We start from the raw sequence: 25,326 nt of genomic DNA on the forward strand, positions 1-25,326 counted from the left end.
TGTTTAACAACATGTGGCAATAATCACCCTACTGTTGCCAACTCAGCGACTTTCTTGCTATATTATTTAGTGACATTTCAGACAAAAAAAAAAAAAAAAAAAGAGTGTCAGTCACAATCGGAATCGGCAGGTCAGGCTTTTTAAAGATCAGTAATTGACGATGAGACAGAAAATTGCAGTTGGTGCACCCCTTGCAATAAGCACATATAATTGACTTGTAAGTTACAGTAGGCCTATATCTGCTATCATAATCATTTTGCTGATAATATACTGCATGATGTTGAAGAGCCTAATGGAATAGTGACTCCTTATTTAAAAATATAATGTGTAGGTGGAAATATCAAGTATAGGAAGTAAAGTAAGTATGTAAGTCTCAGTGACCCATATAAATGGTGAAAGTTAAACTTTACATTCTCTGTAGGCAGTTAACACCTTGGATAGCCTTCTGTAATTTGACATGAGGACATCTGCACTGACATGATTTTCCACTCCATAGTGAGGCATAAGCTGAGTGACCAGAAATAGGCGGAATATGTTGCCCTAATAATGTAGTTATGCATTTCCAAGTTGGATGCATCTTGGAGTGTAGACTCAGGTGGATACATGGCCAATTTATTGTAAAACACAGCACCGCACACAACAGTTAGCTTGTTGTTTCTGCCAGGTGTCATCCGTCACTTATACTAAATTGCCCCATTTGTGTAAGGTTAAAAAAAATCCTCATTTCAGGTTTACGTTAATGCTTTTAGAGACAATATAAAGGAATCTAATACAGAAAATGTGTTTTGGTCATCTTTGATGGGTGGCTTAATAAGGCCATGTTATGCCCTGCTCTAATTATTATAGATTTTTATCAATATGCATCATCTCTTAGGTATTTTATGCTGTGCTGTGTGGCCAGTGCTGAAACCAAGGTCAAATTCAAGCTACTTTTAAGTGTCCTTGGTTAGTAAAATTAGATTCTGAGGCAAACATAGTCAAGTATGTGTGTGTGCGTGTGTGTGTGTGTGTGTGTGTAGGTGTGTGTGTGTGTGTGTGAGAGAGAGAGAGAGACACTAGCAAGGATGAAAATGATGCCACACACATGTACACACACTTGCTCTGCAAGCACTTAAGAGTGTTTTGAATACAGCCTGTGGCGATGTTCCCAGCATCCCACCTTAAAACCACATTCTCTTATAAGGACTGACCATGGAAACCTAAGTGATATGCACTAACCGATTCCTTCTCAGCTTTTGTGGTTGAGGCTTTATTTTTAGCTGAGAAATGAGCTGAGTAAGTATGAATCATGCTTTTAATAATATATTAATCTGTCTTCCGACACTGTTTGACTGGCAAGTAGTGTTAGCTTGCAGATATCTGTTACAGGCTATAACTTCATAGTTGGATATCAGTAAACACTCGGCTAATTATCAATTATCTTATTTAGAGAAGGAGCCAAGAGAAACTTAGTAGCAACAACTTACCAGTTCCATAACTCTGTTGATATGGCAACTATCAATTGTAATCTGGCTTTTATGGAAGAATGGCCAGAAAATGCCATTACTGAAATTTTGCCACAACCCATTTAGGGTGTACAGCAAATATGTGGAAGAAGGTGTTATTGTCAGATGAGATCAAAATTAAACAGTTTGGCATTTAGCCTTAGAGGAAAACTTATTCAAAACCTAACCTTTGTTTATGTGTCCAAATGGCCTGGTCAAGGTCCAGATCAAAACATATTTTAGTGTCTATTGCAAGACTTGACAACTGATTTTCACAGATACTTCCTATATAATTTGACTGACCTTGAGCTATTTTACAACGAGTAGGCCAATGGTTGTTGGTCTGTCTTGTTCTACTTAGAATCCTAAGAAAATATCTTCAAGGTTGCTGATATAACATGAGGCAACCTAAAAATGATTCAAGGCATAGGAATACATTTGTAAAGCACTGTAAGTAGCCACAAAGCAACCTATCAGACCTGCCTACCAGCCAAAAATTAAATCCTGAATCCCTTAAATCTTGTTGCACATTACGTTAATCCTCGGGGACCATTTAGGCGCCTTTTCAGTCGGGCTTGGTTGATAACCCACTTGCAGCCTCGACAGTATGCAGATGCCCACGTGCACAAGTGTTTCATGCATATCAGTGTCTCAGTGTTCATCCGGGAGCCTCTCGTTCTGCGGCCGTTGATGTTTGTTGTGCGTCTGTTGGTCTCTGAGGTGTTGTTGTTTGCATGCAGATGAACAGAGATGGCTTCGCCGGTCACGCGCTAAGCTCTCTCATGTCCTCAGCAGTGTGTGTGGTAATGAGAGCTGCTGACACAGTAAACTCTGGCCACTCAGACACAAAGATGTTTGGCTTGAAAACATCAAGACACAAGGACACTTGTAAACGGGCGTTCACAACCTTTTCTTGTTCTGCTGTGCTGCATGCTATCTTTTTGTAACCACAGATAATTAATTCTGCCTTCTTTCCCTGTTGCCCTTTACTTTTCCCTGACAGATTTTCTCTATCAGCCACAGGCACACAATGAGATGCTACCTCCTCTACAGTTCACCGCCAGTTCACTTTGCCTCATGCTGACAGAAACGATGGTGGACAGAAATGCAAATTTGACAGAGACAACAATGCCTGGCTCAAATGTTTCTACAACTTGAAGAACCAATTTGCATACTCTTGAAAGTGCAGTTCCAGACTTTTAGATGTAGGTTTGTCTGCAACTGATGATATGCTGTCACTTTGTGCTGATTCATCTGTCCCTGGAGCACTGAAGGAGTCTAAAAATATTCCGGCAGACCTTGTGAAAGCAAAAAAGAAAAAAAAAACTCATCTCAATTGTCGACAAAGTGGCATCTCTGTTTTATCAAACCCAACTACTGTACGTTTGGGGACAGTTAGATTCATTCCTTTTGTAGTGTCCTTGTACCAAGTATTAATCCAGCAAAGTTGGTGGCTCTGTGCAGTCTTTTTATTTCATTTTTTTATTTTTTTACAGCAGTAGGCTGGTGGCTGACTTTGACAGGCTAGTTTATCGCAGTTTCAGTGAGCAGGCTAAAGAGAGTGTAATGCAAAAACAACTTGTCCTTGTCATGTGGAGTACTTCTTTTTACTTTTGGACTATGTCCTTCGACGAGAATCTGAGAAACCATGCTGAGTTATTCAGTCTTCGTCAGTCTTGGTGTACGCCTCTCTCATCATCCCAAGCTCTCACTCACACACCCTGCTTGCACTTGCTTCCCTGTTACTTTTTCCTCTTTCTGTCTCCCCTCCAGTTACACTTTGACTTTGTCTTCTCTTTTGCCTCCCACTGCTTGTCTCTTTCTTAGCAGATCGCAGTTTTTCAGAGTTAGCATTCTACGTTTCCTCACACCAATGCTGCCCGTCTGTCACAGTCGGGATGCCTGTCTTTCTTTTTTTTCTCCCTTCTTATTCTCTTTTTCTCTTGATCCCTTGTCTTTCCAGCTGGTTGACTATGCTCCTTATCTCTTTCTGTTCAGAACATTTTTTTGTATTTTGCCACGGTACTACCAGAAACTTCAATGTAAAAGCAGAAAGCTTTTACATTGAAAAAGATGAGAGGTCAACGTTTGCAAATTAAATCTAAAAAGTGTTCTGTATTCTACCCACTTTACTCTGATGCCTCTAAAAAATCTTGCTCATATGGAACATGTGCAGAACAGAAAGGCATTGTTTGCTTATTGCCACAAGTCATGGAGAGGAAACGGAAGAGGAAACGGAAAGCAGGTACTTTTTGACAGCAGGTCAAAAAGTACCACATTTGAACATTTTGGCCTGTATGTATAATACGATGTGTGTTGTATTATACATATAGCTACTCTCAGGCTACATGAGGCTACAGAGGTTTAGAACAAAGCATATTCACGTTTTGAATGTAATTGTGAATTTGGGTTAAGATTTTAAAATTGTTGCTCACAGATAATCTTCATCAAGACATACAGAGCTTACCTACATTTTCAAAACACTTTATTTTCCAATTTAAAAATTATTGCCTGTCAGAGAAATAATCCACCTTTGTTTTCTTTTTAAGTCTACTTATAATCCTGAAATAAACATGCAGTAAATACGGAGTGGAAGTGAGTAACCACGTAAATTTTTTATTTTAAGATAGTTTATATTTTCTAAGGAGTCAAACTCATAAAAAAATCTTGATAAGTACTCATTCAGGTGTTCTCAAGGTCTTTTAAAATATTTATTTAATCATCGCTACTTTTTTACTCATTTTCTTTTCCAGTCCTTACCATGACTGACCCTGACTATTTAGGCACATTTCCACTTTAATAGTCTTCTCCAAGTAACCATGGTAGTTCTCGAAATCACATAAAATTCTATTAGCTACATGGTAACACACAGATTCTTAGCTACTCTATGTTCTTTTCACTCATCCAATTTTCTCTCCATGCTCACATGACACTACTGTTATTGTTATTTGGTCATAAATTAACTAAATCTAACAAACTGAATCTTTGTCAGACCTTGTTGCCCTCTGTCTCTGTAACTAACGACAAAGAGAGCTTGTTGTCTGCGTCCTTATGACTCATTTGATGACTTCCAGAATGACGTGGAGTTATTTGATCTCTGTGAGAGTTTGCTGCTTCAGAAGGTTCACCTACTTGGATTACCACTGACTTCCTCAGACAACATGAAGATGCATTCCTTTCTTATTGTACAAAAGTTGTAATCAGACCTATGCATGCTTAGTTAGGGTGGTGTAGTGGGTACATTGTGAACATGAAGCTGTATTTTCTGATAAACACTTGCTGCATCTGATAAATTGATTACATGCTTTATTGTGATTGGCAATTCAGCATATGTCTGCTTCTAGTGGGTTTTGTAATGCTTGTGACTGTATCAGATTGTTTATGTCTTTTTGCATCCAGTACACCTGTGCTTATGTTTATTTGTTTGCTTACATATCTGCTCATTTGTTTGCTTGCTGCCTTACAGTACATGCTCAGTGCATAACATGTGACTCCATCCAGTGTTAGTGAATTTCTTCACGAGTCAGCATTTGCATTACATCTTCATTCAGCCCAATGGGAATTCTCTCAGGTTTTTTTTTTTTTTAAACTGAAAATGTTTCTTAATGTTTCCTAACAACTGGAGCCATTGTTTGAGATTGGGGAGTCATAAAACCCAATTTTCCAGGGAGAAAGGTGGTGTAGGGGGGATGCATTCTGAAGTCCAAATGTTCTTATCTCATGCACTATTAAGCGAGGCAGTCGGGTGTGTGGGTAACATGCTTTAGAGTCCGTCTGTCACTGCCTCGGGGCATGTTGTGCTCACAGACACACATATGCACACATTAAAAAAAAGCATATTCAGACACACAAATACACACTAACGCAGGCATACAAACACACACACACCTCCTCTTAGTCACCTAGTCATCTATTAACTCACTCAAACATTCCCACAGCCTCAGGGCTCTTTAGCTCCAGTCCTATATGGCCTTGGTTTAGATCAGAGAGGTCAACTGTGACTCTCGCTTCATTAATCACAACTGTTAGACTGGCCAGTTATTTATGTATATTTCCTGATATGTGCTCACCCTGTAAACAACTTTGTGTTGAGGGTCACAAATAGATCTGAAGCTGTCTGTTTGGGCTTTTAACGTAATTTAATGGGGGAGAAAAAAACGTTTATCAGATGTGACTATTTCATCCTTTGTTGTGTAATCTTTTTGTTCTGGGGTTTCATTTGGTATTTTTCATAATTCTTTTTAGGTGGTATGAGTCAATGGTGCAAAAGATGATCATTTCTGATGAAACAGGTGATTAATCTGACAGCAAGTGTTCTGAAGTATGAATGCCTCTTACCTTTACTCCTTTTTTCATCAGGGTAAAACACAATGCAGAACCGTTCAGATTCAGAAGTACCAGTTTCCTGCAACTTTCGGATGTGTCTCTGCTTCAACATACCTGAGTCAAATAACGAGGTCATTAGCAGGACTCTGGAAATCATAACTGCATACTAAGGGGTTCAGCAGTTCAGCCATTTGACTCATAAGTGTTGGACCAGGGACACATGTGAAGGTTGCTGGACACTGGACCGCGAGGCTTGAATTTAAGGACCCCTGAAATATATTGTGTTGTATGCATTTCCAAACATAAAAAAGGAACATATTAGGAAGCACTGGCCATCAACATGATACAGAAATTAATGCATTACAAACAAATCGCATGCATCTTGCTGAACCTTTAATAAGCAATATACCCGGGCTTGGCAGTGTAGGATCAGGCATCAGTTTGTCTCTGCGAAACTGATGCCTCATGTTTTGCCCTTGGCAAGCTGAGTTAACTCTCTTTTATGTATGTGAGCTTTGAAATTATATATGCATGTTTGCCTGCATGAGTGTGCATCAAAGAAAGAGTGAAAAGAAATCTCTTTCTGTTAAGATATGATGTGTACACTTCCTGCGTCTTGCACAACTTCAGGCAGAAAACACATCAGATGGCAAATATCAGGTGTTACTTTCATGTGTAAGGTATATGTTCATGTGCTACATGAGGGGAAGAGAGCAGATGAGAGGTGTAGGCCTATATGTGTCAGCAGATTTAATCCTGAACAGGAGAGACAGGAAAGGAAAGTTATCTGAACCCACAATTTTTGTCACTCTTGTTAAAAACGTGTGAAACGTTTTACAGTAGTTAACATAACCTTGCACAGAAATATTTATTATCATCCTTATTATTATGAGTATCAAGTCAAGCTTGGGAGCAAGAGGGTAGGAACCATTCTGTGATAACTTGATGAAAGGGGAAGAGAAAGATGATGCGCAACACTGTGCACTTGTGGAGCCTAACATGTGGGAACTAAACATCTCTGAATCTGTGCAAAACTGAGAAACATTCGCAAGTACCAGAGAAGTGGCTGGTAAGGAAGCAAACTTTTGAAACTATACTGTTGTGGATATTGTTTCCTCTGAGACGTTGCTGCAGCTAGTGCTGCCACAGAGCTAATTGTTTCACAGGGTGTTGCCCAAACAATCCTGATCACCAGCACTTGCCATACATTCCTGGATTTTAAACTGCTAAGAGTGTTTGTTTGCTTTTGCTAAATGTTTAAAGAAAACTTTTTATTACTTATTGGCTCATTGAAAACATAATGTGTAAAGGTTTTAGTTCCTCCTTATGGCATTATGAAATAATGAGAGTATTTCTCTTCAGAAAACTTTGATGGCAATTTAGACTTTGGTCATTGTCCCGCATAGTTTGTTACAGTTCATGAAGCAATTGACTCCAATAAGGTTATTAGGAGTTTGGAAGAAAAAAAAGGCCTAAAGCATCACCAATCTTTAACCTCACTTAAGAGTGAACACAAAGTGCTTTTCCAGAAATAGTCGGCTTTCAATTTAAACCAGATCCATCCTGAGAGTTTGTTGGAGAAAAGCCGAGTCTTAGTTCAAGTCCCTGAACAAGTGAATATACACACCTGGCATGTTCCCTTAACTTTCTTAGTTTGAAAAGTGACAAAGAGAAATTGATCTTTATGTCCCATTGTATTTGTCGCTCAGCTATCATGTAAAAGCTCAGCAAGAAGCAAACTAACCTAAAAATAAATAAATTAGATAATTAGATACAGAATGTAGATGTGTTTTATTTTCATTTACTGTTAGAAAAATATTTTAGGTGTCTAAAGTTGTGTTTTAGCAAAACCAATGTGACCCCTGAATGAATGTCAAATTAAAGGCAGGGTTTTTCTTACATTTTAACTGTACATTTATAATACTGCAGTAAAAGATTCATTTATTGTTGTGTGTTTTTCATGTCTTTTTCATGGACACTGACACTACAACTAATAGTAGTAATAGCACTTTGGAGAGCAGCAACATGTAAAGATCTTTTATCAGTTTTAAACATACCAAAGTCTTTGTGAAGTATTCACTTATAGTTTCACTTAGTTTCCTTTAAACTTTGTGTTTGGTGGACGGTGACAGAAATCACTCGCACGCGCTTTTGGTGAGTAAGTGGCGCAGAGTCCGGCAGACTGTGTGTGAAGTGCGAAGTGAACAGAAGACTGTTTAGCAGCCTCTCACAGCGCTTTGCCAACAGCATGTTGCGTTGGCAGAAGAACTGTCCGTTTTGAACAGCTAGTGGCATTGCTGATCAGATGTGTTTGTGTGTCTTTTTCTCTGTGTGAGTAAAATCACTGTGACTCCTGCTGAGCAGTTCAGCTTGCTAGGAATGCCAAGTTAGGTCTGAGAAAAGACATAGTTAGGTGGTAATAAGCATGTCTGCATTAAAGGAGTGTTAACTGTTAAAATGATATTGGCATATATATATATATATATAGTGTGTATTTATTCTCTCCCTTTCCCTATATAGAAAACATATAGACTTTGGTCAGATGATCCTAAAATTAAACTTTGCAAAATATGGAGAAAGTGTTTGCCATTTTTTTTCTTCATCGTGAACCAGAAAGTTAAGAGTAATAGGAAGATGTAAACAGATAATTTCAGGGGAAGTCTGGAAAAGAAAAGCTGGTTGCAGGTTGTAAAACACTTGAGGTTGTGATGGGGGTTCCAACCCTTTAGCAGTGATTGTAAACGTACATCCAGAGCTTTGTCAGAATGGTATCGACTGAAGCATCTTAGTGCCATGGAATAGCCCAGTGAAAACATTGGCCAAGGTCTATTTGAGAATTTGTGGCAAGATCCTTTAATTGTTCTTGACAGATGCTTTGTAGCCAATCTGCCAAAGCTTTAGGTATTTTGCAAAGGTGTAAAAGTGTAATTTTCTTGACATAGCCCTTTCCTTCCTCTTCACTTCCTCGTATGGACTACTTTGTTTTAGTGAATCACAAAGAAATTATGAACAGTAAAGTCAGAAAATATGAGGGGTCTTAATTATTTTTTTATTATTTCTGTATATGATTCTACTGAAGAAAGTTAACACACAGGACCAAGATGGATTCCAGTAACTTGAACAAAATGTTTTAATCTCAGTGTGATTTGCATTAATCATGACTCACTCTCATCACAGTTTTGTCTCAGCATTCCATGCTATTTTCATATGACCCAAGAAGCCAGTGTACTCAGTTAATTAAGCCCCAAAGTAGCAATTGCAGCCAAATTTTCAAGTTTAGGGACGTCCCAAGGCTATTGGACATGTTTTTTTCTCTTCACCACAGTCCTCCAAATTTGGATGGGCAGACCTAATTAGAGGTTCAACTTGGCTGCATGACGCTGCCTGCACCGCAGAGCTCTTATCCAACCATACAGCAGACCACAGGCCTGTCTTGGTGTCTCAGCAGAATTAATGGAGCACAATCTCAAATACTGATGCACAGAAAAGCTTTGAAAAAAGAATGTGACACTGGTAATGGCACAGCTCAAATGTTTGCTAATGTTTTCTTTTTTAAGTAGGGCAGAAAATGATTAGAATTGAGAAAATAAAAATGCTACGAATGTAACTACTTGGATGCAGCTAAAACTAAACTAATGCATCCATTCTTAGATGTATTATAGAAGCTATCCTATAAAATGCCTGAACCAAGTCTGCAGGTGGGTTCTTTAAGTATTTTTATGTGAAGGATTAGCCTCATGGGATGTTTCCTGCCAATAGGAAAAAGCCTGGAGCTGAGCCCATTAAATTGTTTCAAGTTGTGCTCAGGCCCCCTCTCAGTCCAGCAAGCTTTTATGAGAGTATATTTCACTGACTCACTGGCACAGCTGAGCAGGGAAATCCTTCTCTTCACGGTCTAGTTGACTGACTGACTGATGCAAATATGCCGTTGTTGAGTCCAGACACTGACACCGTCGTCACACTGACCCCGTTAAAAGAGAGCGCAGGGAGCGGGCAGACAGAGAAAACATGTTCCGAGTCATTTGCTTCATCCATTTATTTTTGTGACTTAACACGTTCAAACGGTTTCCTAACGCTGTTACAGCGTGCCGTCACACATGGGCGATCTGGAAAGACGAGCCATATTTCAAAGTATTTCCAATGCGCTTACAGGACACTTTCTGGGCATGTGAGAAAGAAAGGAGATCAGCTTCAAATCTTTTCTGGTGTACATTGTTTTTTTTTTCTTTCTTTCTTTTCCTTTAGAACCATTGCTTGTTCCTCCAGGCTACAGTTTCCTCTATTGACATAAGTTTGCTCTCTGGTTTCCATGGATCTTCTGTGTTCACAATCTTTCAACTTAAAACTCATTTGCACCCCTTTAGAAAACGGTTTGATTTTCAGTTTTACAGTAAACTGATTTATTTTAATTTTTTTTATACACTTTAACGAGGATTTAGAAAATCCTCTTCTGGGGCTTTTGTTGTAAAAAAAAAGGTTAATTACTTTTCAGTAAATTGTGATGAAAGTGCAGGAAATGTGAGCTGACTGTGATTAAGCTCAGGTAAGAAAAATGTTTGACAATAGACAAAAAGGTTAAAGAGCTACAGTTATCGAAGGGGATTTTGTACATGTAGATATGAATCATACCTAATGCCATTAAAGAGAAATGTAGGGCTCAGAGAAAAGCACATGGATCCCTCCACCCTTCGTCTTCTATAGTAAATCAACAGTTAATACACTAGCTTTAATATTCTATCCATGGTAAAGACTTGGAAAAATGGTGAGCTTAGTTTCATCTCTGGCTGCTGGTATTTAAATTCTGGATATCCCAGAAATCATGAATCTTTTAGTTTGAATAAACCTATAATTAATGTTTAAAATGTTCAAATAACTCAATTTTAGACTCATCGTTCCAAAGAGCCTTATTCCAGATGGTGTGCTATTTATCTTCGTTCTCTTTGGAAAACATTAGTCTGGGTTTCACGTTTTAATAAATGTTTCTTCTTTTTAAACTTCTCAAGAAAATGAGAATGTGCCGTTTGTGTCTGTTTATGCAGATATGCAGCCTCACAACAATAGAAAAGTCTTGTTTGTCTCATGATGACTTTTTACAGTTGTGGAGATTTCTTTTATAGCCTGTTTTTAATGGCCAGACATGGGTTTGTTGATAGTTGCGTTGAATGTCTTCCAGTTGTAAACTATTTTCAGCACAGTAGAATAGCTGATTTCAAATTCTTTTGAGACCTCTTTAAAACCTTTACCCAACAATTTTCTGTCTAAAGGCCTCAGACAGTTATTTTTGTCTCACTATAGTTTTCAATCTCTCTTTAGCAGTCAGAAGCTCACCAAGCTAAATGTTCAGTGTTTAAAAGGATAAACCTCCTTTAAAATGTCAAAATGCAAAATGGTGCTAATCATATGGACCTGATGTGATATGGCTCTGTCCATTTTAAGGGGGGAACAAATGTGATGGCTGAGATTTATTCCTCACCAGACAGATTTTTCTCTTGTCTGTTACATTTGACCAGAAATTCTGAAAGGGAAAAAATGTTACTTTAACTGGTTGTCTTATTCATATTTATGCTTAATATTCACATGTCCAAATGTGCTGGAAAAACATACAGGCTGTGCAGGATGTCCTAATTGCTTTACATAACTATACTAAGTCATTGCATGCAGTTTATTTCACCTTTTAGTAATGTGTTTCTAATATAAATGACTAGCACTCCAATGAATCTGCTCTTACTACCACAAGCCACGTACCTTACAAGTTTATTAGTGTTGAAAAAAACGATGAGTAAATATGAGAATGCTTTAATTTAACGGCATTCCAGCCCCCGTTTGTCACTGACTATATTTATCAAGAAAAAAAAACAGTGTGTTACACCATATGTTGTGCTTGTCGTGTGTCTTGATGCTTTTCAAAAGGAAGAACTACATATTTTGTAGGTCTTAAATAGTTAAACGGTGACAGGTTCAAAATGAAAGCTGCAGTGATACATTTGGTCATTAATACCATGAATCAGGACCATGTAGGTTAAAATGGTCCCTACATTTTTTGGGGGGGAAATTGTTCTTCTTTTAGACGTGTCTTCTCAGGTCCTCGTAGGTCACATCTGTTAAGTGTTTCATGTGGTTCTAAGTGAAATCCCCTAAATCAATTTGCCCTCCTGCTTAATCTTACAGATGCATTTGATTCAGTTGGCCATAATATATCTCTCCTATATGGAGTCCTGTATCTGCATTTGAGGCTCTGCTGTCAGACTCCGGCTCACTGGTTCATCTTTTCTCACTTCCATAAAAATCTACTTTTTCTTTGAACTTTGGTGAACCTTAAGGATTTATGTTGGTTTGTTTCTCATTTAAACATACACATTCTACTCACTGGGTTGCTGCTTAAGACATATTCCACCATTAATGTTAACTAAAACAATCTAATTCCCTTACGTTTTCTCAAAAACAAATGGACTACTGTTACAATGGAATATTTTTACAGAACAGTCGTTTTTAGAAAACATGGATTATTTTGAAAATCAGTTCTATTTTTTTTTGCTAATCACTTTTAAAGGACACCAGTGTTGTTTATTCTTCTCATTTTATAGCAACAGTATTGTAAAAGTACAAATTGTTCCTGCTAAGAAATTTATCAACGGTGGACTTTTTTTAAAAGTTTGCTTTAATGTGGCCCCCTCTTGCATTTATTACCTTACGGTTTAGTTTCAGTAATTCATTATATTCAGTAAAAGGTTTGTGCTAGATTCACATATTTCAGTGAGATCATATTTCATTTAGACTGGTACAGTATTATATTTAGTCCGTTGCAAGTCTAGTGTGGAAACAAATATATACTTATATCTTATGTTCCTTATTGGACTATAAGTTTGGTTGGTAAATTCAGTTTTGATATCCTTTTTACACAGATTAGACTTGTTGTAAAGGTAATTTTATTTATATGGCACATTTTCAGCAACAAGGCAATACAAAGTGCTCTACAGGATTTAAAAGGAAATACAAACAAAATAAAATCACTCATATTATCACCTGTTTTGACTTAATTCCTACCTTATGACTGATCCCTATACTTTTTTTCTTGTCAGATTGTTGACATGACTAAATGTTTATCTGACTTTGGTTTATTGTTTGATTCTATTTTTTGTTAAAGATTGTTTTTCTTATTGTATGTTTTGACATTTGTATCTCTTTCAGTGCAGTGTTACATTTAAAACAGCAGAAAGGTAGCGAAACAAAATCCAGAGTTGTTGAATTACATAATTAGGAAGACGACACATCTTAAGTAGCACATGAATAATGATTATTTTTTGAATGATCTCATTTACGTCTGTAAACATGTTTCTCATTCCTTTTTTAGGTACACATTGCTAAATTAATCATGACAAATGCAGGAGTGCAGCATATTGAAGCAGGTGTCCGTCTAAGGATTTATTCTTAGTAAACTCTGTTTTCGTCTCACCCCAACGGCTAAAAGGAATTCCATCCTTATTAATACAACTGAAAGACCTCTTTCTCCGTCAGCTGCGTAAGGTTAAGCTTCTACTGATGGTTGTTTGTATTCCATGTGAGCGCTGTTGGCCTTACTGCTCGTTAACCTTTCCTAATACAACCTGCATGTATTAATAACACTCGGTGGTAAAGGTCAATCAATGTGTGTGTGTGTGTGCTTGTGTAATTGTTTGTCTTGTGGAATGCTTATGCAACCTAAACATGGGTAGACATAGGAGGCAATACAGGCTCATAAGTGAAGTGGTGAGCATAAATTGAATTTCCTTTTAATAATTAATGGGAAAAGGGGGCTGGTTTATTGCTTTGGAGGGCTTGTGCATCTATTGCTCAACTTAAAAAAAAAATCTTATCAGTGATGATTTCATGTTTAATCTATTGAATCTCCTGATATTTGTCCTTGCTGCAGACTAAACTACCTCTGCTCTGTTGGATCAAAATGTTAAATATGTTTCTATTTTTAGTGTGCCATTTAGTGTAAGATAAAATATCTTGGGCAGGGTGATAAATTATTAATTTCAGCCCAATGTGACCTTTGATAACACCCTAATAGTAGTGAATCTGTGTGGTCTGACTGACCAAAGCTAGGGCAAACACCTATTCAATCGCAGTCCAACAGTTCTGCTGCAGCAGCGTGTCAAAATGTGTGTCTGAAAAACGGAGCGCACACAGTCTAATTTTACATGCTCTTGCTGTGCATGCTCATTCTCATGCTGTGCAAAGATAATTGGTGAACTATAAGTGGATGGAATAATAATTTTAATTTCTCTTTGTCTAAATGTATCTCATACAGTCAAGACGTTACAAGAAATGTGATCTAATATACAGCAGATTAAGTAGCTGCTCACATAAAACCCTTTGCTATGAATTGGTGGCTAATGCTGTAATGTCAAAGCAAGGGAGAAGTTTTAATCTTTGATGGACAAACATTTACTATGACTTTGTGGTTTTGTTCATTTCTGTTCTCTGACAGAAGAGAAAGGGACATGTTGGGTAATTGATCATTCTACAGTAAAAGTACTAATAAATGGTTGTTTTCTTTAGTGTCTCTGAATGAGCCCACATGCTTGTGACTTTTGGAAGACCATTTCTTTATTGTTGTAACTATGTTATATCAGCTTAGCATTGTTATTGGTTGCTGCCCTCACTTATAAATGGAATCACTGTCTGTTATGTTTTTGACCTCATTTTTGCAAGAACATGCTGTCAGACCATGTACATACTTTTCAGTATCGTAATAATGTAAATAATTATTTTTTTTCACCAATATATGTTCCCTGATAAAATGAGTTTATAAGACAAACTCAATTTTCCACCTGCACAATGCCACCAAAAGTTAAGAACATCTTCTCTGCATATCGGACAGTAATTATGTGAGGTATGTAATCATCCAAAAGGCTGAGATTCAAAATGAAAGTACTGACCAAAGCAGGAAGGTCATATTGTATTCTTCCCATTTTAGCTTGTTTCTATTCCCTCTTACTAAGATCCACATTCAAATTAAATCTCCCTCCACACCTGGAGCTCTTAATGATCAAGATGGATCAAATGTTTAAAATCTCACAGCTCCATATTTCCCCCACATGACCCTTTCTTCTAAGGACAGGTTTACCTTTGGGTCATAAAGTACGTAGTTAGTGAAATGAGAGGAAGAGCCAGGCGTTATCAGCCTCCTCTCTTGTTTGAGCAGCCTCCAGCAGGGCTAATTTTAGGACTTTTAGGACCATGCCTTAAACACTGTGTGACCCTGAGCTAACACTTTGCCTTTGCTGCCAGTAATGTGGGTTTCTATGGGACATTCCATGATCTACTGATATATTCCTACCTCTCTTTTCTCAGTGGTAATATAGACACAGTTCATGTGATGAGTGAGTGTAGGCAAACACAGCTTAACCCTGTGTTTGCCTTCTGTTTCCGTTTTCCACTGCAGGTATCCCCGGTCTGGTGCTTTTGTCTGTCTGTATCTCTTTCCTGTCGTCTCAGCCCCCCGTCGGTTGAGGGAGAGGACCACTCTTCCTGAGTTTGCCTCTGCTGAAGGTCCCTTCCTGTTAAAAGGGAGTTCTGTTCTTCACTCTTGATGCCTTCCTGTGTTTGCTCAGGAAGGTGGAGATGAAGACCTCATACAATTCACGGGGCCTTTAAAAACTTTTTATTAACAAGCATTATATGAATACTTCTATATTAAACCTAAATTGGATTAGCTTGTAATTTGATTTAGCTGAACTGTATGAGAACAGTTAAATGTCAGTGCTTTTAATATGATTTTAACTGGATTTTGCGTATTATTTCTCGACAGCACCCCGAGATATCACTTATTGTGAACTGATGCTATTTGAATGAATTCAATCAAATTTAGTGTTATGCAATTAAGCTTATTTTTTTCCGTTAAGGTGTGGTTTTTTCCCCTACCCTCCTAACGTGTAAAAGATTCCTCATAGGGATCTTTGTGATCCTAAATCAGATTAAATGGGAGACCTGTGACTGGCTCCCATTTAATCTGAAAAATGACTTTTCAGCTGAAAAATGACTTCCCAATGTCATTTCATTTGCATAAGTATACCATTTAGTTAATGTAGTTCCTTGTTCATTTTTAAGAAAATTTGTAATACACTTTCTGGTATTGAGGATATGAAACAATGTAATGTTATAATTGTTCCATCCAGGAAGCTGAATCCTCAATTCTCCTTTCCCAGAGTCTATTCTTATCGTTGCTCTATGGGAAAGTTTTTGAGTTTTTGAGTTGCTCCTGCTGTCTAGTAACTCTAAGCATTGTGGCTTAATATCCATAAGGTCTCTTATTAGATTGATGTTACTTTAAAAAAGTTTTTTTTAAAGACTTCTAACATTTTTTTTCTATGCAAATCAGTGTCATGGTGTCCGAATTGTCTAGACAAGCACCCAATGTTACTACACCATGTAGAGAGACTATGCATAGTAAAATATTGCTCAGAGGTTGCATATATTTCTGTTTTTAATAAATGAAAAGTGTGACCCTTTGTGATTCATTCTCAGTGGATGTATATGCATAAGATAGTATGACATGCATTACATTTGGTAAGTGTATAAATGATTCACTTGACCTAAGATTGTCCTCTAAGCAAACACTGGGACCCATAAACTTCATTTGGTTTAAAAATGGCCCTCTTTACTTGTGCAGATCCGTGCCTCTGGAGTATCAGGGCTCTGCAACATGCACACAAAGTTCAGCTTTCATTTAATTGCAGCTCACCAAAGACCCAATTTTGAGTCCCAATCCATGTTTAAGAAAAACAGCCGACACAAGCCACTGCGGATGAACATTTCATGTTTTTTCCTTGGTGTGTGATTTCCAATCTGACTGAGGCATGATAACGGCAACATTGCTGTTACTCATTCCTTCAGATCCTCTGCCTCCATCTCTCCTAATCAGATTTCTCTGGTTGGGTTATTTATCATCGCCAGCTCTGACTGTGAGTGATGCTTGGCTAATGGGTTTAGCATTCAAATCTGCTGGCTTGATGCGACAGAATCCCAACAAGGGTTGTCATTCGTGTGGCAGCAGCAGCTTCACAGTGGTGTGAATAAGAGGAAAATAACATGATGGAATTTGCATTTGTGTCATGTTTTTTTAAGTATTTGGTTCGATTTATATTGATTTTATAGGCGCTGTAGTAAAAATGGGGCACGGGGAAAAGAAGGGAGGAAATGAGGAAAAAGGTAAACTGAAAATTAGAGAAAAAAGATGTAAATATGAAAGAAAAATGGGATAAAAACACAAATAAGGAATCAATACAGAAGAACTGAAAATACAGAGCCTAGAAAATAAGGAGAAACTGTAAGTAAAGAAGAAAAGAAAGTAGGAAGGGAAATGGGAAAGAAAAAATAGTGAAAATAAAGAATAAAAGTCCAAAGAAATTAAGGAAAGTAAAAATTGTAAGGGGAAAGTGAAGAGAGAAAGAAAAATCCAAAAGGAACAGTGAAAAGTGTAATCGAGTATAGGGGAAAAAAATCAGATCAATAGGGAAAAAATGAGAGGAAAAAGAAGAAGGAATAAATCAACAAAATAGCTAATTATTTAAAAAAAATGAATAAAAGAAACAATGAGATAACATTGAAGGAAGGTAAGAAAGATAAAGAGAGGAAACAAGAGATGGAATAAAGAATAGAAGAATAGGGGAGTATGTTAAAGAGCAATCAAAGGTAAAAAGCACAAAGGTTTAGAAAAAGGAAAGAATGGTGCAAAGGAAGACCAATGCAGGAAAGAAGGAAGCAGGAAGGGGAGAGAAAGAAAACAAGGGAAATGGAAAAGAAAACGGAATACTTTCAGAATACTATATTTACCAGTGCATCAGTCTAACTTGCTATCTAATGACCTTTAATTTTAAATGGTTTTTTTTAACAAAACAGAAAACAGAAACATCACTCTTGGGATGATTGAGAAAAAAAATATCCAGCCAAACAAGAACGACTCCTACAAGGTGACGAGCTCACTCTCATAACCAAGACAATATGCTGTTGAATGACATCTATGGTTATGAGACTAATTATAAGTCATAAACCAACAGCTGGGAAAAACTCTGTCTTCCGTCTCTTTTCCTGGCTGCACCTGCTCTGCGCTGCAGCAATATATGGAATTGCTGTTGTCTAACAGGTCTGGGTGTCTCTGTTTGCTATAATCTGCAGTAATGACAGAACTGCAAATTACAAGACAGCTGCTAGTCAGGCTTCACTTCTCTCCCCTCACCCCGTGATGTGTGGTTGAGCGTCAGGTGTATCATTTTCAAATGTTCCATCTAGGACTGTAAATTAACAGCGAGCCGTGATAACGAGACAGCGTTGCGCGCGTGTGTGCGGTATTGCGCGAGCGTGTTCGGCTGCGGGACCCTTCAGTCTTTACTGCTCAGCCACCTGCTTCATGTAAATAGCTCTCCACGTGTGGGTGAAAAACTTTATGTGGCCCACGAGAAGCATTGTGGGACAACTTTACTGCATCACCTGATCACTCATTAGTACCCTGATTATGTATAGCAACGCTACGGCAGGAAAAGGGAGGAAAGGTTCAGGTTTTTGGTAACACGACTTTGTATGAATTTGTGAGATGTGGGCTTTCTTGACAAAAAAGCTCAGACATGTCTGGACCTGAACAAACATTTAAACAGTTGTAGACCTAGTTCGTCAGGATTTGTGTCCCCAAGCGGAGGAAATAAAAAAAATAAAACAAAGACTAACCGGTGATACAAGTATGTCTCAAAGCACATTTGTAGAACCTGCTGTCTCATAAAAGCTGAGTAAATGGTGGCGCAGGGGCAAAGCACGACCCACGTATGAAGGCCGTAGTCCTCGTGGCGGTGGTCGCAGGTTCGATTCCTGGCCTGGTGACATTTGCTGCATGTCTTCCCCTTCTCTCATTACCCTCTGTCCTGTTGAACTACTTTCAAATAAAGGCCACTAGAGCCAACAAAACCTTCAAAAGAAAAAGGTAAGTAAACGTGTTAATCAAGTTGTGAATCACTTTCAAGGAAAAGATGGTATCATCACGTAGGTGTGTCTGTTGATTGTGTTTGGCAAAGATAATAGTTTGTGGTTCTGGTTCATCCCCACTGCTGATGATTTAGGATCTCAATGCCATTTCTGGCTGAAAAGCAAAATCATTGCTGATGTTTCCTTGTTTCAACTTGTATAGCTGTTACCTTTTAATCCAGGCATTCCTCGCTGAAAAATCCAAATTCTTGTCTCTGTGTCTGATTGCCCTATAGCACCTTCCCATCTGAAAAAAAAAACAAATTTCAATAAACACTTATTACAAGTAGGTTAATAGATCCTTGAGTCTGTGCATCTTTTGGAGTTGGTGGCAGGTGGAAGTGCTTGTTTGGTTGAAAGCGTGCGTCTACGCAGCACGTCCCAGCGTGCCTTCTCGTCTCCCACTTAGCTTTGTAATTACCTTTCCCCGCTATGACTGTTAATTGGAGTTGGGTGAAATCGCTTGTGCGTACATGCAGAAGCACAGATTAACACGAGCAACCTCAAACTGCACAACAGAGACGGGGACAAAACCCGTGCAGTAGGTGGTTGTAACTAAATTGTGGCTCCACAGTGACACAGTAGATCTGATCACTATTTGAAACACTTCATGTCCCAGAGACAAGGAAGTGACGCTCTCAAAAGCTCTTATCTCAGGTAATCGCGCACTGAATATAGCACAAGTGACAGCTTTCACTTTTCACTCAGACTCACAGGGAATATTAATTTGATAATGAAAAAAATGGGTTTAACTTATCTTATTGCTTTTTATTAAAGAGATATAAATTTTTTTTTAGAAAAGCTTTGAACTTCTGGTACCAATTTCAGACCACTGCGGTTTCACTTTAAGAACTGAAATATATGAAGATGCAGGCTTTGGGTCAGGGGCGCTGCCAGGAATCTTGGGCCCCCTGACAAAAAATTTAATTGGTCAGTTTTGTTAAAGCTGTCACCATCTTGTGACAGTTTGTTACGAGACAAACTGATGAGACTGATTACGAGATAATCTGTGAAAACAATCAATCTCCTCCCCCTCCTCCCTGAGCTACTATTACTGGCTAAAGTAATGCAACGTTCCGACCAAAACAACCAATCAGAACCAGGAGGAGGGTCTTAGCGCTGTCAATCAACCACATTCACTCACTGCTAAATGTGCTAATGGTGGAAAAACAACATATTACAGAAATTTTTTTTATCTGCTTTCATTGGTAGCTATGCTAACTAGACTGAGCATTCACAACAGGCTATGCTAGCTGCAGCATAGCACAGAGCGAGGGGGAGGGAGGATGAGCAGCCACATGAGATAGTGATTGACAGCACTAAAACTCTTCTGCCACTGACTGGTTGTTTCTAGCACTGGGAGAAGGCAGAGGAAATAGATTTTTCACAGATTATCTCTCATACCATACTGTCACAACATAATGACCGTTTTAACAAATATGTGAAAAAAAATTATATAAAAGTGACACTGCAGCTTTAATTTCACTTAGGAGAGGGCAGGTGAGGAGGGACTTGGGTGAGAGCGGCTGCTGACTGACTCATCTGTTAAGTGTGATAAAAAGGTACAAAGGACAGGTTAAATATATCAATGTTTTGGTAATTTTTTCCTTAATTATTTAAATGGTAGTGAAAAGCAGGCAAACAGTAGTTTGAAGCTAAGCTAACTATGCTAAATGGTTGATTATCTCACACAGTCTACCCACCTCTCAGAGAAAAACTGGGTTACAAATTGACACTCTTACCTTTTTCTCTCTCTATTTAATTTTTTTTTTTTTGAAAACCTACTTTATTATTTTTCTTAACATAATGATTTTAGACCTGTTGCATGGACTTCCCTTGTCAGGAAATCTTTGGAAAAATTGCTTAAGAGATATCTTCTTACCAAGACTGAACATTTATTGGATCCCTTACAGTTTGCCTACAGGGCCGGTCGGATAGTTGAGGATGCCACTGCCACTTTACTAAACTGTGTTTTTAAACATCTTGAAAGTAACAAAAGCCATGTTAAGTTGTTATTTGTAGATTTCTCATCGGCTTTTAACACAATCCAGCCCCATATTTTGATTGATAAACTTCTTAATAACTTTCATCTGGATTTTAATGTGGTGGGCTGGATTCTTGTTTTTTTTTAACATTCAGAACGCAGAAAGTCAGAGTGAATGGACGCATGTCCAGAGAGATGTCCCTGTCTACCGGGTCCCCTCACGGCTATGTCCTTTCCCCTCTTCTTTACGTTTTGTACACAGACGACTGTCGCAGCTGGCATGATAATAGGTTAATATTAAAATTCGCAGATGACTCAGTGATAGTTAGCCTTCTACATGATGATGAACATGTGGTCGATGAATTTGTTGACTGGTGTGATACAGTTTTTCTTTTATTAAATGTACAGAAAACAAAGGACATGTGCATTGATTTTAGACAGAAACCCCATAACACAAATCAAACAGTAATTAAAGGTCAGACAATGGAGACAGTAGAAAACTATAAATATCTTGGGACTATTTTGGATAATAAGTTAAAATTTACCTGCCATTCAGAAAACCTACAAAAAAAGGGCCAGCAAAGATTATTTAGTCTAATTTTTGCTCGCAAAGGGGGCTCGCAAAGTTTTAAAGTTACTTGCTGCAACATCAATTGCCCAATTTGGGATACGAATAAATCTGAATCTGAATAGTAACTGCCACAGTCGTTCTTTTCTTCCACTGACTGCTGCTGAACACCGTCACCGTCAAGCACTCCAAGCAGGAACGCACCATTTCATTCAGATCCAGGGGGGTTCAGGGCAAATATGGATGTGTGTTTTTTGGTCTGGGAGTGGTAACATAAAGTTTTTACTGCTAAAAACAATCTTCGAAAACACAATATGATTAATTTTGTAATTGACAGGGTAATTGACAACTCTTTTATTTATTTCTATGAACAAAAAATAAATAAATAAATTGTGGAGGTAGCTAGAATTGTCATAACTTTTCTCCCCTATACTGCTTTGGGTCACCAATTCACATACACCATTTTGCACCTATGGGGTGATGATCTATCCATTGCTTTTCCCATTTTATACATCTACAAATCTCCACATTGTCCGTACAGTAGCGTATTGTGGGGAGTCATTTGTCACAGCCTACAGGTATGAGACTTGCACATAAACCAGTCATGTGCAATAAGCACAGTGTCATGCACCCAGTTTGAGCTACAGGGAGGTTTTGCTAAGAGCCCCACAGGAAGAGAAAGCTCGTACAGTAATATTATGTGGTTCCATTTGCACTTTCAGCGTGTCGATACAGCAGGAGAAGCAGCCATGCATGCAATTAGAGGTGAGCTGGAGAAAACTGGTTTTCTGTTTGTTGAGCTGAAAACATGCTACCTGAAGAAACCACATCATATTACGGCTTTTTGTTTTCATTTTTTTTTTTCTTTGCCTGAGGTTACCTCTATATCATGCTTCCGATTCCGTTGCTTTATTCAGAATTTATTGAAATGACAATTTCGAACTTTGATAATCATTCTGACAGAACGTACCGATGACTGTATTTTTTCGGTTTCCTCATTTACAGCGCTGACAAAGTGACAATAAATTGAAGTGAGGATGGCAGGGGAAATGGGGAAAAAAAAGAACACCAGCTGACAGAAGTTATGATAACTCAGCTTTAATTATCTTAGGATGTCAGACTCTCTCTAAAAAATAATCCCCTCCAGGCATGTTAGAAGATCATATAAAAAATGCTCTTTACAACAATAACTTGTGTGTGACATATTTTCCCACAAGGATCATAAAGACTGACTTGAATGCCTTCATATTTCCTCTATTTTTACTTCAAAAGTGTGTTTCTTCTGTAAATATTCACCAGAATATTTCACTCTGAGTACATGTCAATGCAGTATTCAAACAGTATCCTTTGCTTGTCAATAAAAGGGATGGTTTCTCACACAAGTCGAGACATATTCTTATATTGAGAAAAGTTTGAAGATTACAATTCATTTCAAATTGATAATTTCCTATTATTTATAAGTTTACTATTATTATGAAAGTTAAAACCTCTAGTTTTTGGTCATGTAAAATGATCATACACGCAAAAACCAAAAGGAGAGAAAAAAATGAATTCAAGAAGACCGTGGAAAACCAAAGAGGATTTTCCCATCTTTGTCTCGTCAGTCTGTTGGTCTCTCTACAAACACTGAATCTGTTGTTGTGGCTATGGTGGAGGCCATTCCTCATCTGAGGGTGCATGTGTGCGCGCGCGTGGGCGTGTGTGGGTGTGTGTAATTTTGTGACAAGAAAGCCACAGATTATTGCACATGAAATGTTATTCATACAAAGCAGCTCTAGCGTGACTATCCCCCTGCTACAGCCCTCAACAGCCTATTGGAGAAATACAACAGAGTAAATCTCAGTGAAAATAACAGTCTGCAAATCTCACAGGGGACAGACTCTCTCACCTCTCTTTATTCCTGAATATTACTTTTTCTTCTTCTTCTTCTTCTTTTTACAATTTACTTATTAGACTTGAGAAAGAAAGTGATTTTATTCCTTATTTAATGAAGAGAACGCCCCCACACATTTGTGTGTTGGGTGGAGTTGAGCACAAGTGCCTTCTTGTGTTGCTATGAAACTTAGTGGAAAGAACACAAGGATGCCTTTCAGTTATGAGCTTAGGATTTGTGAGTAAAGAGCAGGTTAGTAAATGTCATCAAGGCTCTGCATATGAAAGAAGAAACAGGTTTTTAAGGGAGACGGCGATATGGCTTGCTTTACTAAAAACCTGTTTCGCTGCTCTCTTTCAATCTGGTATCTTTGGAATTTGGCATTTTAAACTGTTTTGGCATCCTTATATAACTAATACCATGATTAGCATGGTTGGCATAAGTAAATGTATACAGCAGTCTCACTATAGCCCCAAGATGAGGCAGATTCATACTACAACTGTAAAATTTCCCAAAACATTTAAATGCAATGAACAGAAAAACTTTCCACTTAGCTTTCCTGTTTGGTCTTTTACCACCTGAATGAACTGCAGACATGTCTCGGCATGCCATAGAAGGTACAATTTCCTTTCAGATAGCTTCATCTGCTCAACCTTTAACACTTGCTGATACTGATAATAGCTAGCTTTGAGTTTTCCTCCCTCAGTAATGGAGTCCACACTGCAGAGCATGGTTATTCAACCCCTAGGCATGGTGGGCCGACATCCTGCATCCTCCAGATCTGTCTCTGCAATTCCAGCAGTTCAAATCTTCGCGATTATTGTTTAGACTGTGGATATCTGCAAGTTTGGTTGAGGAGCTACGTTATTATGGTTATTTCCTGACTTTTGAAGGTCAACACACATCTGCTACTTTATTTTGAAGAGTGTCTAAAAGGAATAGTCCAAAAGTGACAAGTAATACCATCCCGCTGGGCAACAGCAAGACAGGAATTTGAATTGAAACGTTCCTCGGCAGTCTGATTACCTTGAAAAGAAGTAAAGCATAAACCTAATATGCTTCAGTTGCATTTGTTTTATAGGAAAAGTGTGTCTAAGTGTGGAGGGTCCTTTATTTCTGCTATAATTGGTCTTTTGTTGTCAACCCTTTGTCATTTCAAAATAGATGCTGACGAGACCATTTATGGACCATTTAGGTTGATTATTTCAAGAAGGTTCTGTTGTTAGTTAATCCTTCCATAGCTGTCTGAGTGCTTTTGGGAATGAATACAAAATGAGACTTATTTTGTTCAACAAACATTTTGCAGTGGAAGAAAATCGGCACAAATCCGAATAACAAATTTGATTACTCTTTCTCACCCAAAAACTTTTTCCTCTTTAACCTTTTTCTGGAGTGCGTGAAAGATTTGTGAGATAAATGGCTGTTAAAGTGAAACGAACACATCGCCCTCCTTCTCGATTCTGTTTTGTTTTCTTCTCCTCATGTTCATTTGGATTCTCTTTGCATTCGTATGTTCTTTGCAGCTCGTGCCATCAGTGTCGTTGTGATCCTCTCATCGTTGCTCGTTTTGTTTTTCTGCATCCGCGCGCTTGTCTGTGTCAAAAAATGTATCTTGTTGAGCCCCCCTTGTTTTCTCCTTATCTTCACTTCTTTTCCAAGCTGTGCTCTGTGATTTCTTCCCTCTGCTGTGCTGGTTTTGTGTGTGTAATCTCTGTGATCTGGATGTGAGTTGTTTATAACTCTTAAATATTCCACTTCCCTCCTTGACTTATTTTTCCCCAAGTAACAGAGCAGAGAGAAATTTATTCGTTTTCATGCTGCTTGACACACTCGTCTTTTATTTCCCCCTGGATTATTTTTTTATGGTTGTTCAGCGCTGTCAGATGTTATATGGTGAGAAGCAATAGGTAAAATCGGATACAGTTTCCTCTCTCTGTATTTTCCCTGTGGTGATGTTTTAGAGCTGTGCTAACGCATCCTTTATTGTTTTAACTTGTTTTCAATTGCTTCGCAGAAAGTGTTCTTAGAGTTCACATCTGAACACAAACAATCATTTTATTGCAGAATGAATCATAATTATCCTTTTGCTGAG

At 38.1% G+C, this 25,326-nt stretch overlaps 1 long non-coding RNA gene across 6 annotated transcripts in view; it reads left to right on the top strand.

The window, feature by feature from the left end:
* LOC114142039 (uncharacterized) overlaps positions 1-25,326 on the top strand; it is a 126,394-nt gene that overhangs the window by 14,451 nt on the left and 86,617 nt on the right. The window contains exon 1 of one of the 6 annotated variants that reach the window (XR_003594947.1): positions 6,737-6,879. The exons of the other annotated variants lie outside the window; for them this stretch is intronic. This is a non-coding gene — a long non-coding RNA (uncharacterized LOC114142039). Of the gene's footprint in view, positions 1-6,736; positions 6,880-25,326 lie in introns of those variants that run through there. 6 annotated transcript variants of the gene reach the window in all.

This window comes from Xiphophorus couchianus, chromosome 3 (assembly GCF_001444195.1).
Source record: "Xiphophorus couchianus chromosome 3, X_couchianus-1.0, whole genome shotgun sequence".
NCBI lineage: Eukaryota > Metazoa > Chordata > Actinopteri > Cyprinodontiformes > Poeciliidae > Xiphophorus > Xiphophorus couchianus.